The sequence below is a fragment of the Spodoptera frugiperda genome, chromosome 25, assembly GCF_023101765.2.
Source record: "Spodoptera frugiperda isolate SF20-4 chromosome 25, AGI-APGP_CSIRO_Sfru_2.0, whole genome shotgun sequence".
In the NCBI taxonomy this organism is placed as follows: Eukaryota; Metazoa; Arthropoda; class Insecta; order Lepidoptera; family Noctuidae; genus Spodoptera; species Spodoptera frugiperda.
The window spans coordinates 17,575,692-17,590,904 of NC_064236.1; the positions used below are offsets into that span (position 1 = coordinate 17,575,692).

Here is a 15,213-nt window from a genome sequence, read left to right on the forward strand (position 1 = left end):
ACATATAGCCACTAAAACCAAAAACCTTAACTAAAAGAACTTTATAAGAACCACCATACCATAATCTTAAAAAGAAGTAACATTCTGAATTAAGTGCCTTACTTAGAGACATTAAATGATTACTTGAACTATTCCTTAGTAACGATTTTGTTCCAAAAACAATAGCTAAATACTAGGTTAAGTAACCATTAAATAACTTGAGTATGTCAGTAAATGATAAGACTGAACTCGTAACAAAAAGAACAACATTGATACGTTCAAAAATCTTCCATTTGTAACAATTTATTTAACACTAGCTTTTGCCCGCGACTTCGTTCGCGTGGAATAGTGACTTCCGGCAAATTTTTGGTTTTAACCACATAGTTCCCGATCTCGCGGAATCTTTAAAAATGAGAAAAATTCCAGGGAACTCTTCAAAAATCAACATAAAGCTCTGCGTTTGAATTTAATAGATGTATACTCACTTAGGGCATTGAAAAAATAGTTTAAAAACGGACTTTAACTTAAAACTGAAAGCTACGAATTACGAATTTATAACAATTAAAAAAGAAACTATATTACAAATCCTCTATGCTATAATAACCAAGCTTAAACTAAATAATTTAAAAGAAACGACTTAAATAATCTACTTGAACTATTCCTAAGTAACGATTTTGCTCCGAAACAGTTACTAAATACTAGGTTAAGTAACCATTAAATTACTTGAGTATGTCAGTAAATGATAAGACTGAACTCGTAACAAAAAGAACAACATTGATACGTTCAAAAATCTTCCATTTGTAACAATTTATTTAACATTTGAATCAAAATAAAAAACCGCAACGCCGAATATTACTTAACTGACCAAACACTATTATTAAAATATTAAAATAAACCCTCTGTTTGTTTGTAAAGTATCTGTGCTTCAAAATATTTTCCAGTATGGTAGCCATGACCATTATATCTGATATTTTATATGAATCAATGTTTGCGGATATTTAATGATGAAACAATACGAGTTACGAATTGAAATTACTTTTATTTTGATTTAACAATGTTCATTATGATGTGCATGATTGAAATTGTATCTGTATTCCATGACAGAATTAATTATTGTCGGTCTTTTATTGTTTGCGGTGATGCAAAAAGGGGGATTTAATATAATATTATGAAGAAGGAATGAGTATTTCACACACCACACCACACGGCTTGACACCTTACATAATTATAATTTATATAAATAAAAATGGATCGTCAAAATGAATGTACTCGCATAACTTGATCGACTGCACCAAATTGAATGTTTTTTTATTTATTCCTATTTATTGTCAGGAGAAGGTTAGAGGACTTTCATTTTCTACATTTAAATTGGTTAAAAAATAATAATAGTAAAGGCGGTACGATGTTTGCCGGGTCAGCTAGTAAAATATAATGCTCTGTTTTTTATATTGCTGTGCTTGAAACCAAGTCTCTTTGGCGTCGATTTCCTTCACAGTAAAAGTCTCCTCATTTGATTATAGTCTCTATATTCTTATATCAATATGATTGGAAATTTCAAATCTTAAAAATAATGTTATAAATGCTTTGCTAATCTTCAGGTACCTACCAAAATGTGACTGTGTGAACGTTTGCTACCAGAGCGTGGCTTAAAGGATGTGCACCACTCGTATTAAAAATGCAAAATATGCATTTGTACTCTTACACGTCGACCACATAACCAATTTAACATGATCTTGTTTTATACACCCTTTTCACGCGTTCGAAGGTCAGTTTATATTGGTTACAATCGGCTATACAGAACCAGTTTATCAAAGTCTCGCTTTGTATGGTCTTTCGGTACATTTGACGGGTCAGTTTATACTGGGTTTGCATAGCGCATCAACTGTAACCATTTTTGCAGATACTTTCCTTTGCAGAGTAAATCTTGCATGATTGACTTGTCGTGATGTGCACGCACTCTTCTGATCCAAAATGCATTGGATTTACTGGAAACTTTGTTTGGACTAAGGGATAACAGTATTTGTCTAAGAGCATAGTTATATTTTTATCATGCCAATATTAAAAATATTTAACGTTTTAAACAAATAGATCGACTTGGACATCGCATGAAAACAAAATGAATATTACAATATTATATTAGATTCTTTAGTCTCTCGCGCCTCACGCGATTGAAACTTTCGTTCCTGTTGGTCGCTGGCCCGTCGTGCTGTGTAGTGTGATACATACTAATAATCAAATCAAGCGATGTCCAAGTCGATCTATTTGTTTAAAACGTTAAATATTTTTAATATTGGCATGATAATAACTTATGTAATAACTTAAGACAGAAGGTCCTTCAAGTAGACACTAAATAGATTAACCGACTTGGTATTACATGGATCTCACAACTTTTGACGGTAGAAAGACTGAGCTGCGAGACTTGGGTTTTTTACAGGATGTTTTTGATGGGATAACAGTATTTGTCTAAGAGCATAGTTATATTTTTATGCCTTACCTCTCTGCTACATCTAGAGGGTGTGATATTTTTATTTTAGATATGTTAATAGACTTAGGTATGATGGCTTTAGAATAGGAACAATACATTTGTTGCCCCTTTAGGCAACAGAGACTAAAGTTTCCTAAGAAAAGTAGGATCCTCCGTCCAGACGACATGATCGTGCCTGGCGGGCTTTGTTCGTCGGGATTTTCTATGCATGTATGTTCGTATGTAAACTTTATATGTGCAATGTAGGATTTATGGCGTCATTTGTTGATTTGCTCATCGTTTATGTGCGAGGTAGTAGAGATATTTTTTATGTAGAGGAGGTCCGTAGTCCAGCTACAGACCATCGAGGGCTGTTGATAATGAATAGTATTTTATTCAGTTGAGGAAATATTATTCAGTTTGTTATATAGTCCTCAAAAAAGAGTACTTAGATCGTACCTACTTTCATTTTATTGTGAGAGTGTTTAATGATAGGTAAGAATAAATTTGTAGTACTAGAAATGTCCTGCCTAGTCAGGTAGTGCAGATAAACTAAATCAATTAACCTATTGTCTGCCGATATAAGAGACAAAATAGAAAACATTTCGTGTCTCGCGTAGATCTACGTCCTAATGCCACGGATTAAACTTTACATCGCTTTTTTTTAAGTGTGACTCTTTTTTAACCTTGCATGTCCGTACCACACCGCTTCCGTAACCAAACCACACCTCTGTCAAAACTTAACGCGCCAACCATACTCCACGAATTTCAACCATAACATCATTTACACAGGTACCATCAGAGCAAACGAAAAGTATTACGTTTGACTGGTCACAAAGCTTAAAATCGTGTAGCAACGTTCGAAATTAGTTGATAGTTTGCGTTGCAGAGTGTACATTGTACAATGCTTCGACAGGTAGGCTTCGTTCTCTTGTGTTATAGGACTGACTGGACGCATTCGGAGTCCGGTGCTATTCACAAAATATATCGATTGACATCCGAGTCACAGATTATCGAAGCATGAAACTTATCGCTGGCGTGCAATGCAATAGATGTTGCGTTTAAATTCAAAGATCGTTGCTGTTTTCCAGTTTGTGGTTAGGTACTGTGTTGACGGATTTATTAATAGAAAGCATTTAATATTATTATACATTTTGATTGTCTCGTATGTGTCTGTTTCTCGAGTATAGTTTGCAAACAAGATAAAAAAAATGGTATAAGCCGCCAAACGAGCAGATGGATCACCTGATGAAAAGCAATCGCCGCTGCCCATGAACACCCGAAACACCAAAGGCGTATCCAAGTGCTTTGCCGGCTTTTAAGGGTGGTTGGGGAATCGGGTATTGGAAAAATTTGGGAGGGTAGTAATTGAGCCTCCGGTAACCTCACTCACAACGCAAGCGTTATTTCACGTCAGATTTTTGTAAGGCCGTAGTGCAATAATACGTATACTTACTGTGTTCCATTTTGGCATGGCATTAACTGTCGTCACCGTCTTTTTACTTAAATACATGTAAAAAATTAAATACTGGTTTCCTTTTGAACTTTCTGTATAAAGAGAATAAGTAGTATTCGACCCATTTTACGTTCTTGTGTAAATAGGGTTGTCACAAACGCAATGCTCAGTCAATTTACACTCATAGGCTACCCGGACAATATTTATTTTGTGCATAAAAGAAAGATTTCGATGCTTGGTAAAGCTTAAAAAAGTACTTGGAAATGGTTATTCATATTTTTAATCCGCTTTTTGATATGATTTTATGTTAGTATAGTACTACAATATTTTTCAGTGAAAATCATTTTTAATAACTTGTGTCATACCTACCATATCATATCATACGCTTTAGAATAGGAGATCTCACTGCCGTGTAATGGGTTCGGTTCCCGCTCGGAGCAACTCTTTGTGTGATCCTCAAATTGTTACCTCGAGTCTGGGTGTCAAGTGTAGGTAAATTTATCAGTCTGTAAACGCACCCACGACACAGGAGACAATCATAGAGTAGGGCAATGTTTTGAAAAAATATTTTTAGGAACTTTCGTCAGAATTGAGTATTGAATAAAAATGAATAGTTTTCTATTCGGAAAGTCGATTTAATATGTCCCGTTCTACGTTATATTTATTACTTTTCAAAGTATATTGCACTGGACCGTGCGCATAGCAATTAATAGTTTCACATACCATTCTATGCGACCACAAAAAAGTTTTACATAGAAAAAGCTATCGTGATATTTCGTAACTGTGAGTCCTAACTACATACAGTATGGTTCGAGTTGGCGACAGGCGTGTCCAACGCTCACACCCTTTATAAAACAACAAAATAAATGTTCAGTTTTGCAGCGTTCGATTCCGGGTTCAGGCAAAAGTGTAATTGGATATTTCGATTTCAGAACTTTTGAATGGATTTTCACGTTAGGACTCTGTAACGATCATATAGGACTGGTGATTATATACATGTAATATGTATGTAATAGTACCTACCATACATCGGCACTGTTTCAAAAAAAGAGGCATTAGTTTAAAGTATTACGTTGCTCTGGCTTTGTCGCACCAACTGTTTCAGGTTAGATTTCCTGTATGGGAAAAGTATTCTAAGTGTTTTGTCGATAATTTCCTCGGTTTCAAGATGCAGTTTGAAATTATTGTGAAATGCTTCATTTTTACATTAGATCCAAAAGGTTTCGGTTTATGATAAAAATTGAATACATTACTTAAATACCTTTGTTTATCACTTCAGAAAATTAAAGACGTTCATTAGATAGCTATGTTTCACAGAGGATTTTGATCTTAAACATTGGTTCACTGGAAACTATACCATTCGAAGTGATACAGTACTTATACGAATGTACACCTTGGGTTGTAATTCGTTTGACCCGAGAAGTGGCTGGCGAGTGCTATATCAATGCAATCTTGGGTGGGAAATAGAATTGTAACTTATGGATAGGTCTTACAACTGTATATTGCATTAAGTGTTGCTGTAACAAGAAACAGATTTTTAATAAAATAAATACATCGTATGACTTAATTTATTTCGGTACTACTGCTTTCCAGTAAAGAAGTAAATTATTAATTAAATAATAAAATATATACTGATAGCATTTTCTACAAAGTTTTATAACTAATTTAATTTTACATGTGATGATTTAAAAATTGTCAATTTGTTTCTACCGTTTTGCAAACATGAATTGACTTCAACTATTGGGATGGTTATATTATTTTATGTGTCTTTGTTTTAGAATAGAATTTAACGTTTCGGATCTTGTCCTTACTTCATACGGATACAATTTTTTTCTAAATTTTGAATGTATGTCTATTATCTAACACGACACCCCAACCCCAGACATCATGTTTAACACTCCGATTTTTGATAAATAGTGCTAATGGATCATAATTCGATAAACACCACTAATCCTTCCACACGAGTGATATTGATAAACCCGTTGATGGAATTCAATTAATATGAGAGCATCAGCAATATGTTCAGATTTATTAGGAAACTAGCTTTTGCCCGCGACTTCGTTCGCGTGGAATAGTGACTTCCGGCAAATTTTTGGTTTTAACCACATAGTTCCCGATCTCGCGGGATCTCTTCAAAAATGAGATGTGGAAGATATTCCAGGGAACTCTTCAAAAATCAACATAATGAGCTCTGCGTTTGAATTTAATAGATGTATACTCACTTAGGGCATTGAAAAAATAGTTATAAACGGACTTTAACTAAAGAAATATTATAATCTTTCCGAACTTAAGATGAAAACTAACTTAAAACTAAAGAAAGCTACGAATTACGAATTTATAACAATTAAAAAAGAAATTATATTAGAACCTATCCTTTATGCTATAATAACCAAGCTTAAACTAAATAATTTAAAAGAAACGACTTAAATCTAATCTAATTAATTTATAAATTAGACTTACAATTTTATTAAAAAAACTAACTACAGTAACTACTAATAATCGATATCAAACTAAACCTACGTTAAAAAGTTTAACCAGAAAACCAGGAAAACCCAACAAATAAACTTATTAATTGACAAATACAACGAAACCAATTTAGAATATACGAAACAGCAGGACCACTACAGACAAATAATCATACGACTGATAATACACATTTTCTACAATAGTACCGAAGCGCTCGGCCGATACCCAACCAAATAATTGTAACAAAACCATAGCGCAATCTATTTCGATCCCAACGCCACCTATCGAGGATAAAGACAACTTGGATTATTTATTTATACTCCGTTCGGGCATTTTCTTTGTACTAAAAGTTTAATTATATTGATATAATTTTTTTCATACCTTTTTACTATTTGTTAACTTTTTTTCGATGAATTAAAACAATAACATGAACCGAAGTCGTGTAACGATCGACATAGAATTATCTATACTCCGTTAGAGCGTTTTCTTTGTACTAAAAGTTGTATTATGTTATATTTTTCATTGCTTTTTACTATTTTGTAAAATCAAATTTCCAATGAATTAATGGATCAATAACATGAACTGAACAATTGTAATTACACCATTGCGCGATCAACGCCATCTATCTACGGAGTATAGGAACAGCCCGACATTGTTCAATTCCGTACTAGTATAATAAGTACGAAATTGAACAATAGATGGCGCTGTATGTCCGGAATAAATTTATTTTTTATTTTATTTTTATTTTATTTTTATTTTATTTTTATTTTATTTTTATTTTATTTTTATTTTATTTTTATTTTATTTTTATTTTATTTTTATTTTATTTTTATTTTATTTTTATTTTATTTTTATTTTATTTTTATTTTATTTTTATTTTATTTTTATTTTATTTTTATTTTATTTTTATTTTATTTTTATTTTATTTTTTTTTTATTTTATTTTTATTTTATTTTTATTTTATTTTTATTTTATTTTTATTTTATTTTTATTTTATTTTATTTTATTTTATTTTTATTTTATTTTTATTTTATTTTTATTTTATTTTTATTTTATTTTTATTTTATTTTTATTTTATTTTTATTTTATTTTTATTTTATTTTATTTTATTTTATTTTATTTTATTTTATTTTATTTTATTTTATTTTATTTTATTTTATTTTATTTTATTTTATTTTATTTTATTTTATTTTTATTTTATTTTTATTTTATCTTTATTTTATATTTATTTTATATTTATTTTATATTTATTTTATTTTTATTTTATTTTTATTTTTATTTTATTTTATTTTATTTTATTTTATTTTATTTTATTTTATTTTATTTTATTTTATTTTATTTTATTTTATTTTATTTTATTTTATTTTATTTTATTTTATTTTATTTTTATTTTATTTTTATTTTATTTTATTTTATTTTTATTTTATTTTATTTTTATTTTATCTTTATTTTATTTTTATTTTATTTTTATTTTTTTTTTTATTTTATTTTTATTTTCTTTTATTTTATTATTTTATTTTTATTTTATTTTTATTTTATTTTTTGATTTTTGAAATAAAAATATATCTATGTCCTTTCTAAGGTTCTAAACTATATCTGTACCAAATTTCAACCAAATCCGTCAAATAGTTGCGGAGATTAATGGTATAAGCATAGAATGTTCGACGTGATTCTTTAATCTATACATATAATATTTGACATAACTTTTTTATTTATGAAATTGAAACAAACACTAAATGTAAATTTTCCCACAATATATGAAAACCGCATCCAACTCGGATCAGCCGTTTCTGAGATTAGCGCGCACAGACGAACAGACAAACAGACAAACAGACAAACAGACAAACAGACAAACAGACAAACAGACAAACAGACAAACAGACAAAAAAAAAGTTAATTACATTTTTGGGTTCGACATCGACATAACAATAACCCCTGCTATTTTTTTTATTTTTATTTTTTACAGACAGCACTTTTCTACGATTTTATTATATGTATAGATTATTTTGATTGGGAACTGTTTTTGTTTTGCTGCATCGCTGAACTAGTGGTTAACCGCAATGAATTAGTTTGCCACCCGCTACATTAGAGGAGCTACACATGTGTGTTGCCACTTCTTAGTCTTCTGGTGGCCGCGGGATTAAGGCTCCTGTAACCTTAGCGATACGGCGAAACACTAAGCAAGCGGTAATTGTTTTATGCGGGTTTTCTGTAAAACCGTGTTACCGCTCCGGTACTTTGACATGCACTAACGCAACCACAGAAATAAAATCCTAGCGAGGAGCAAAACATTAAAGAAAAAAAAAGAATCGTATAACATTTAAATACCTATTTCCCACAGTGACAAGCGGTAGAACAAACAGAAACAGTAACAATTTCTTTTATTCATTCTTTTATATTTTTTTCTGAAATGCGTTTTCCATTTGCAGCCTCAGTCATGGCTTTGATGTAAACAGAAAATGGCACGTAGTAGTGGCAGTATTTGCTTGGAGAATTGTTTGTTAGTTAACTAGTAAAGCTGTGAAGGTTACCGCAGACCCGCTTGCTCTTACCATCGCGTTTTGTATATCGATACCCTAATTGGCAAACCAACTAACTCCTTGTGAACAAATTTGTCAAGAGACACTTAATACTCTAACATACTTTGTGTAATAGGTACGTTGTGAAAACTAGATCACGTATGCACCAAAAACTGACTGATTCCATTAAAAGAATTTAAATTTTATACGTATTGGAATAAAGTCGAAAACGTACAAAAACATTTTTTCTTGATGTGCACTGCATTACACGGTGCTTTGCAGGCGATTTATGAAATTAGGTTTTTTTGTAGTATTTTAATGAAATTAACGAAGTTTGTCTATTTGTAAATTGTTTGACATTTTATTTGGTAATATTTAGCAAAACACACAGTGATTCTGACATGTATTTGTTGTATTTTGTTCAGCGCTGACATTTTAGCAGTATAAATACTTTAAAAACTTTTTTGGCGTTGAATGACTCAAATGTGAATAGATGGCCTTTTATATTGCTAACAATAGTGCAAATAATATTTGCTTGGCATTTTTTTTAAAACAATATTTGAAAAGAATATCTATTACATAAAAGTACTTTGCAAATTGATATGTTCAATTTTTTGTTTGTCAAACAAAAATGACATTTTTCCAATTGAAAAGTTATTTGTTACACCCCGACTGATATTCGCAATTAAAAAGAAACTATATGTGGTTATTTCTAAATCTAAACTACTAAATAAAATTGAAGTGTATGTTTTCTTCTTATTCTCTTGATCCTATTTTCTTGACGGCTGCCGCGCAAGTGCCGCGTGTAGTTAGTTCGATTCCCGCACGGAGCAACTTTTTGTATGATCCACAAATTGTTGTTTCGGGTCTGGCTGTCATGTGTATGTGAACTTGTATTTTTGTAAACTCGTCCACTGTACAGCAGAACGCACCAACGTTTATTTAAAAAAATATATTGAAATATCCGCTTTTCACTACATACATATGAATATACATACGCTACTAGTCAGTCAGAAAAATCGGGCTTGACATTTTTTTTTTTATATATAAGAATAAATAATAACACTAAATCAAAGTTTTGAGTACAGCTGTTCACTTTTGGTTAAAAGTTGAACACTTAAATTATCAAAAGGGTACTAAATACCTTTCCTTTAACTGAAGTATTTGTCAGTCCGATTTCTTCTTTAGTTTATTCGAGCAGCATTGATGGACTGGTTGGTCGACCAGTCGGCGGATCAGTTGCAAACTTGTTGCACAAAGGCTTGCATTATTTCTGTTTAAACAGTCTAGCTTGAATCTTCGAATTGAATATTTCCTTAGCTTTAGCCGTTTGAAGAACATTGAGTGTAGTTTCTAGTTATTTGTAAGATGGCTTTGGAAAATCGCACCTATTGAACTAGTGATAAGGGTTATTGAGTTTATTAAGATGTTTGCTAAGCTGGGAACTAATCTACAATCAGTTCTTGTTAGTAAACTGAAAGGACTTAAAGTGAAGTTGTTATCCAGAAATTAGTCTTCAATGGCTTCGGTGATATAATAATATAATGCAATACTGTCAATGATTGCAATCACAATTTTAATCTAAGCGTAAGATGATGCTCGCTTCTACTGTTAAATGGAAGATAACTAATTTTATTGTAGGTATGTCCGTTTGGTAGAATATTTTAAAATGTTTGACATTTTTTTTTATTTTTTTATCGAGACAAATACTTTCGAAGATATATCGATTTGAAATATAGCGTGACGTTACTCCTAACTGCATTTTATGCGTAGATATGACGTATTTGCTCCCAGTTCTAAAGTTTGATTAGTTTTATCTAAGTATTGCTATCTTAAATGACAAAATAATAAAATACGTGTCTAATATAATTCATTATTATTTTATTTTATTTTATTTTTCATTTTGAGGAACAGCAAACAGTTACATTATAAAATCCTACAACTAATATAACAATGACTTGTTGTGGTCATAATGTAACCCACAACGCTATCCACAGGTAAACACAAATATTTAGAAATGAAGAATTCTAATCGCTAGGAACATTAATAGCAGTACGTGTAACAAATAATGAGAGTATTGTTGTTGTTGTATTACATTATATATGTCATTACCTATCTATGTATTCCAGGAAGTGCAGTCTTTTAGTGTCGTCAGTTAGGATAGAAACTAATTAGATTTTCAGTTATAATACCCCGTTATCAGCATCCGTTATCATATCATCCGTTATCATCCCTATTGTAATAATTTTATTGCAACACATTTAGTGAGTGATATCATAAGTGAAGTCCCGGATATGTCCTAAAATTATGATAAAACATCGAATGATGGATTGCAGCATCTTCTAAAGCTTAGTGTCAAAAAATACCATACTAGTACCCATCATCAAGTTCATAATACAAAAAGAAAAATAAATTCCACACGACACTGATCGACAATTCCTAACAACACGAATAAAATCACTGGCTCCTATTAATTAAAAGTTTAAACCTAGTCAGAGAGTTTGCAACTTTATTACACGTGTAATAAAGTTGTAAATGTTTGTGCACAGTTGCCGGCACGTGCAAGCTTGCTCTCAGTGAACTTTATGCACGGAAAATCGAACACCAATCATTATGACAGCCTTTCGACGATTGGGAAATCGATACTGAACTTGAACTGTGTAGTTAGTACGCTAGCTTATCTGTGATAGGAGTTATGCAATGCATTACGTTATATGGCATAAGTAGGAATTTATACTTACTTACCTGTATATAGGTACTGTTATTAAAGTTGCAAATAGGGATCATTTTATATGTTTAGAATAACTATCGTAAGATAAGTTACTATATTAACTAAAAATCAGGTAGGCGTAATTTGCCCCCCCCGCTTTAAAAAAGGGCTGCGTGACATGGCCGCTCATGATGAAGAGTCCCTCTATGACTCGAAACTAGTAGAGCTGGTCTCCATTAATATACATGAGTAAAACCGTGATTTTTAGTTAATTGAGATCATTTTATGGTTACACCAGTATCTCCGGGATGTTTGCAAAGCATAAGGATTGATAATTTTTATAATCTCTTTATTTATGAGTTAAGACTTTTATTCTTATTTAACACCTTCCGATAATAAACAGCGCTTGCCTCGACTAGGGCCCCTAGTATAGCTTGAAACTAGTAGATACGATACTAGATACGTGACTAAACAATAGAACATTATCAACAATTTAATATACCTCACGATAGTAACAAAGCAAATCAATTTAGATGTTGTTTTCGGAAATAAATTGTCTATTTAAACACAATTATTTTGCATAAATCTAGGCACAATTAAAATCTATCGCTGGTAACAAGCGTATTGTGTTATTTTGATGAATTTTAGTGCAAATAGTGAATAGGTTTGGAATCATTTGTAATCACTTTAGGCGTTAATTTTCAATGGTGTTTAGTGTGAAATTATTTATTTCGCGCTACATGTATAGGCACGTGTGACAATGGCTCATAGAAACAAATAACTGGAAACAAACTATTACTGATATAGTAATTGCATATTAGAATGTTTGTTTGTTTCTATAATGTCTAAACTTTAGAATATAAACTACTGTTATTCCGTACCGATGAACGTTTCTCATTGGGTTTTGTTATGTCATTTGCCGTAGCAGAGTAATCTTGTATAGCAGTGCGCGTCTTCGGGCCGATGATGATGTTGATGAATGATAAACTTTCACATAGTGGTTTACGTTGATCTTTCTTCTTTTTTGAAGACAGTGATGAAGATACTGCTAGAAAATAAACCTCCTTTGAGACTGCCATTATATATTTCCCCTATTACAGACGGCCTTTTTGAGAGGGAAAATTATCTTATGTTTTCTTCTGCATTAGGCGAAATGAGAGAGATTGTCAAGACTCTTACTGACTAAAAACCACCCCGTTTCTACTCCTGTTTTTCAAACCGGAGCCCCGGTAAACCCGCTAGTTAGTTCACAGATCTGAATCAGACCGCAGCTCCGAATCAGGGGCGGACTATAGTATTCTATAGAATTCATCAAGTACTTAATTATTACGAGTAAATATACATAACAATACTAAGTTCCCTATAATTCAAAAGCACTGAATATAGAGAGGTACGATATAAACAATAAACACATGTGATACCGACCGTACATAATGTCGTTTACAAAATCCTATTAACAATGTTTCCGAGAAACAAAATACCGACATTTTGTTGCGTTAATAATAACCAATGATTAAAACAATACTTGTAAACACGCTTGTTTATTATATTGATAAATATAATTATCACCCAAACCTTTTTTAACTTTACACCATAGTAGGACTTTCTCACGTGTCGTGGGTACATTTAAAAACATAATAAATAGGTACCCTATAATTTATTTAATTTCACATCATGCCCGAACTAAATCATATTGATTATAGAGATATACATTAGCCGTATCGTGACGGCCGCGGCAGGATAAAATGCATATGCCATTATATTTATACCTCTATTCTTCCAGCCGATTTCCTATAAGCCATCTAAGGGTCTTAGGTACATATACAGATATCGGACAACAGTGTTCACCAATGCACCTGCTTTTTTTGAGGGTGGAAAATTATACAATTACCTCTTCTGCCTTTGATGAGACATTGAGAGTAACATACTCTTTACTGACTAAAACACTCCGTTCCTATTAATGATCTTAGAGCCGGAGCCCCGGCATCAAGTTAGGTCTTCCGCACCTTCAAGATCTTTGCTAAACGTGGACATAAAATCCCTAAACATAGGTCTGGGGGCACGGCAGTGCCCCCGCCAAGTCGAGCAAAAAAAAAGCGGCACGGCCGTACCATCCTTTTCTTGAAGCAATTCGGGCCTTTTTCGACCCCCTATAATTCGGTTGTGGATAAAGCAAGAAACCTGAATCTTCAGTAACTAATCCGGCATTGTATAAACACGAAATATTTAAAATTTCAGTCAATTTGAACCAGTAGTTTAAGAATGACAACTTGTTAAAGTTTCTAAATTTTGTCACTCACTGACTCACCGATCATCAAAAGTCCAAGGCACTTCTAGCAGACTTAGAAGCTTCATATTTGGAATACATATAGAGTTTAGTGTCTTAATCATGGGAAAACTTAAATATTTTGTAATTTCGGTCCAGTCTTCCAAATACACCAACTGCATCAATAACTTTGTAATCCCATATAAATATATGGGATTGGGTTATAAATTTAATAGGTGTAGATAGGTACCTACCATATGAGGCAAGGGAGGGGGTATAGGGTGGGTAAGGGTGAGATGGTATCAAAAAGAAAGGCTCTACAAAAAGAAGTGAGATCCCATCAAAAACATCCTGTAAAAAACCCAAGTCTCGCAGCTCAGTCTTTCTACCGTCAAAAGTTGTGAGATCCATGTAATACCAAGTCGGTTAATCTATTTAGTGTCTACTTGAAGGACCTTCTGTCTTAAGTTATTACATAAGTTATTATCATGCCAATATTAAAAATATTTAACGTTTTAAACAAATAGATCGACTTGGACATCGCATGAAAACAAAATGAATATTACAATATTATATTAGATTCTTTAGTCTCTCGCGCCTCACGCGATTGAAACTCTCGTTCCTGTTGGTCGCTGGCCCGTCGTGCTGTGTAGTGTGATACATACTAATAATCAAATCAAGCGATGTCCAAGTCGATCTATTTGTTTAAAACGTTAAATATTTTTAATATTGGCATGATAATAACTTATGTAATAACTTAAGACAGAAGGTCCTTCAAGTAGACACTAAATAGATTAACCGACTTGGTATTACATGGATCTCACAACTTTTGACGGTAGAAAGACTGAGCTGCGAGACTTGGGTTTTTTCCAGGATGTTTTTGATGGGATTGATCTTTTTAGAAAATTAAAACGCAGTAAACTTCCACATTTTAGATAATTGAATAAAGAGCGTTTTTTTTTAATTGCCGGTAAGGTAACTGTGACTCCTCTGGTGTTGCGGGTGTCCATGGACGACGCTGACGGCTTACCATCAAGTGACCCCTACGCTCATTTGCAAACTATTCCATAAAAAATAACTCCTCTATTAAAATATTATTTTGTATAACGTGTGGTTTAAATACAACCACATCGGGTGGCCTTCTCTTTGATGCTTCAATTTACTTAATTAACTGTAGCTAATTTGTGTTGATTTCATAGTTTTTGGTAATGACGCATAACAGGTGGATTTGTGATACTTGTGATTTATAACTATTTTGGGAACTATATTGACTATCTGTAAGTCTAGGTTATAATATACAGACATGACATGTAATTTTATACAGACATACTTATGTACCTTGTTAATCTAGTT

General features: G+C 32.1%; 1 protein-coding gene across 5 annotated transcripts in view; it reads left to right on the top strand.

Annotated features, from left to right (window-relative positions):
• Positions 1-15,213, top strand: part of LOC118262676 (titin homolog) — a 185,241-nt gene that overhangs the window by 62,186 nt on the left and 107,842 nt on the right. The window lies entirely within an intron of this gene.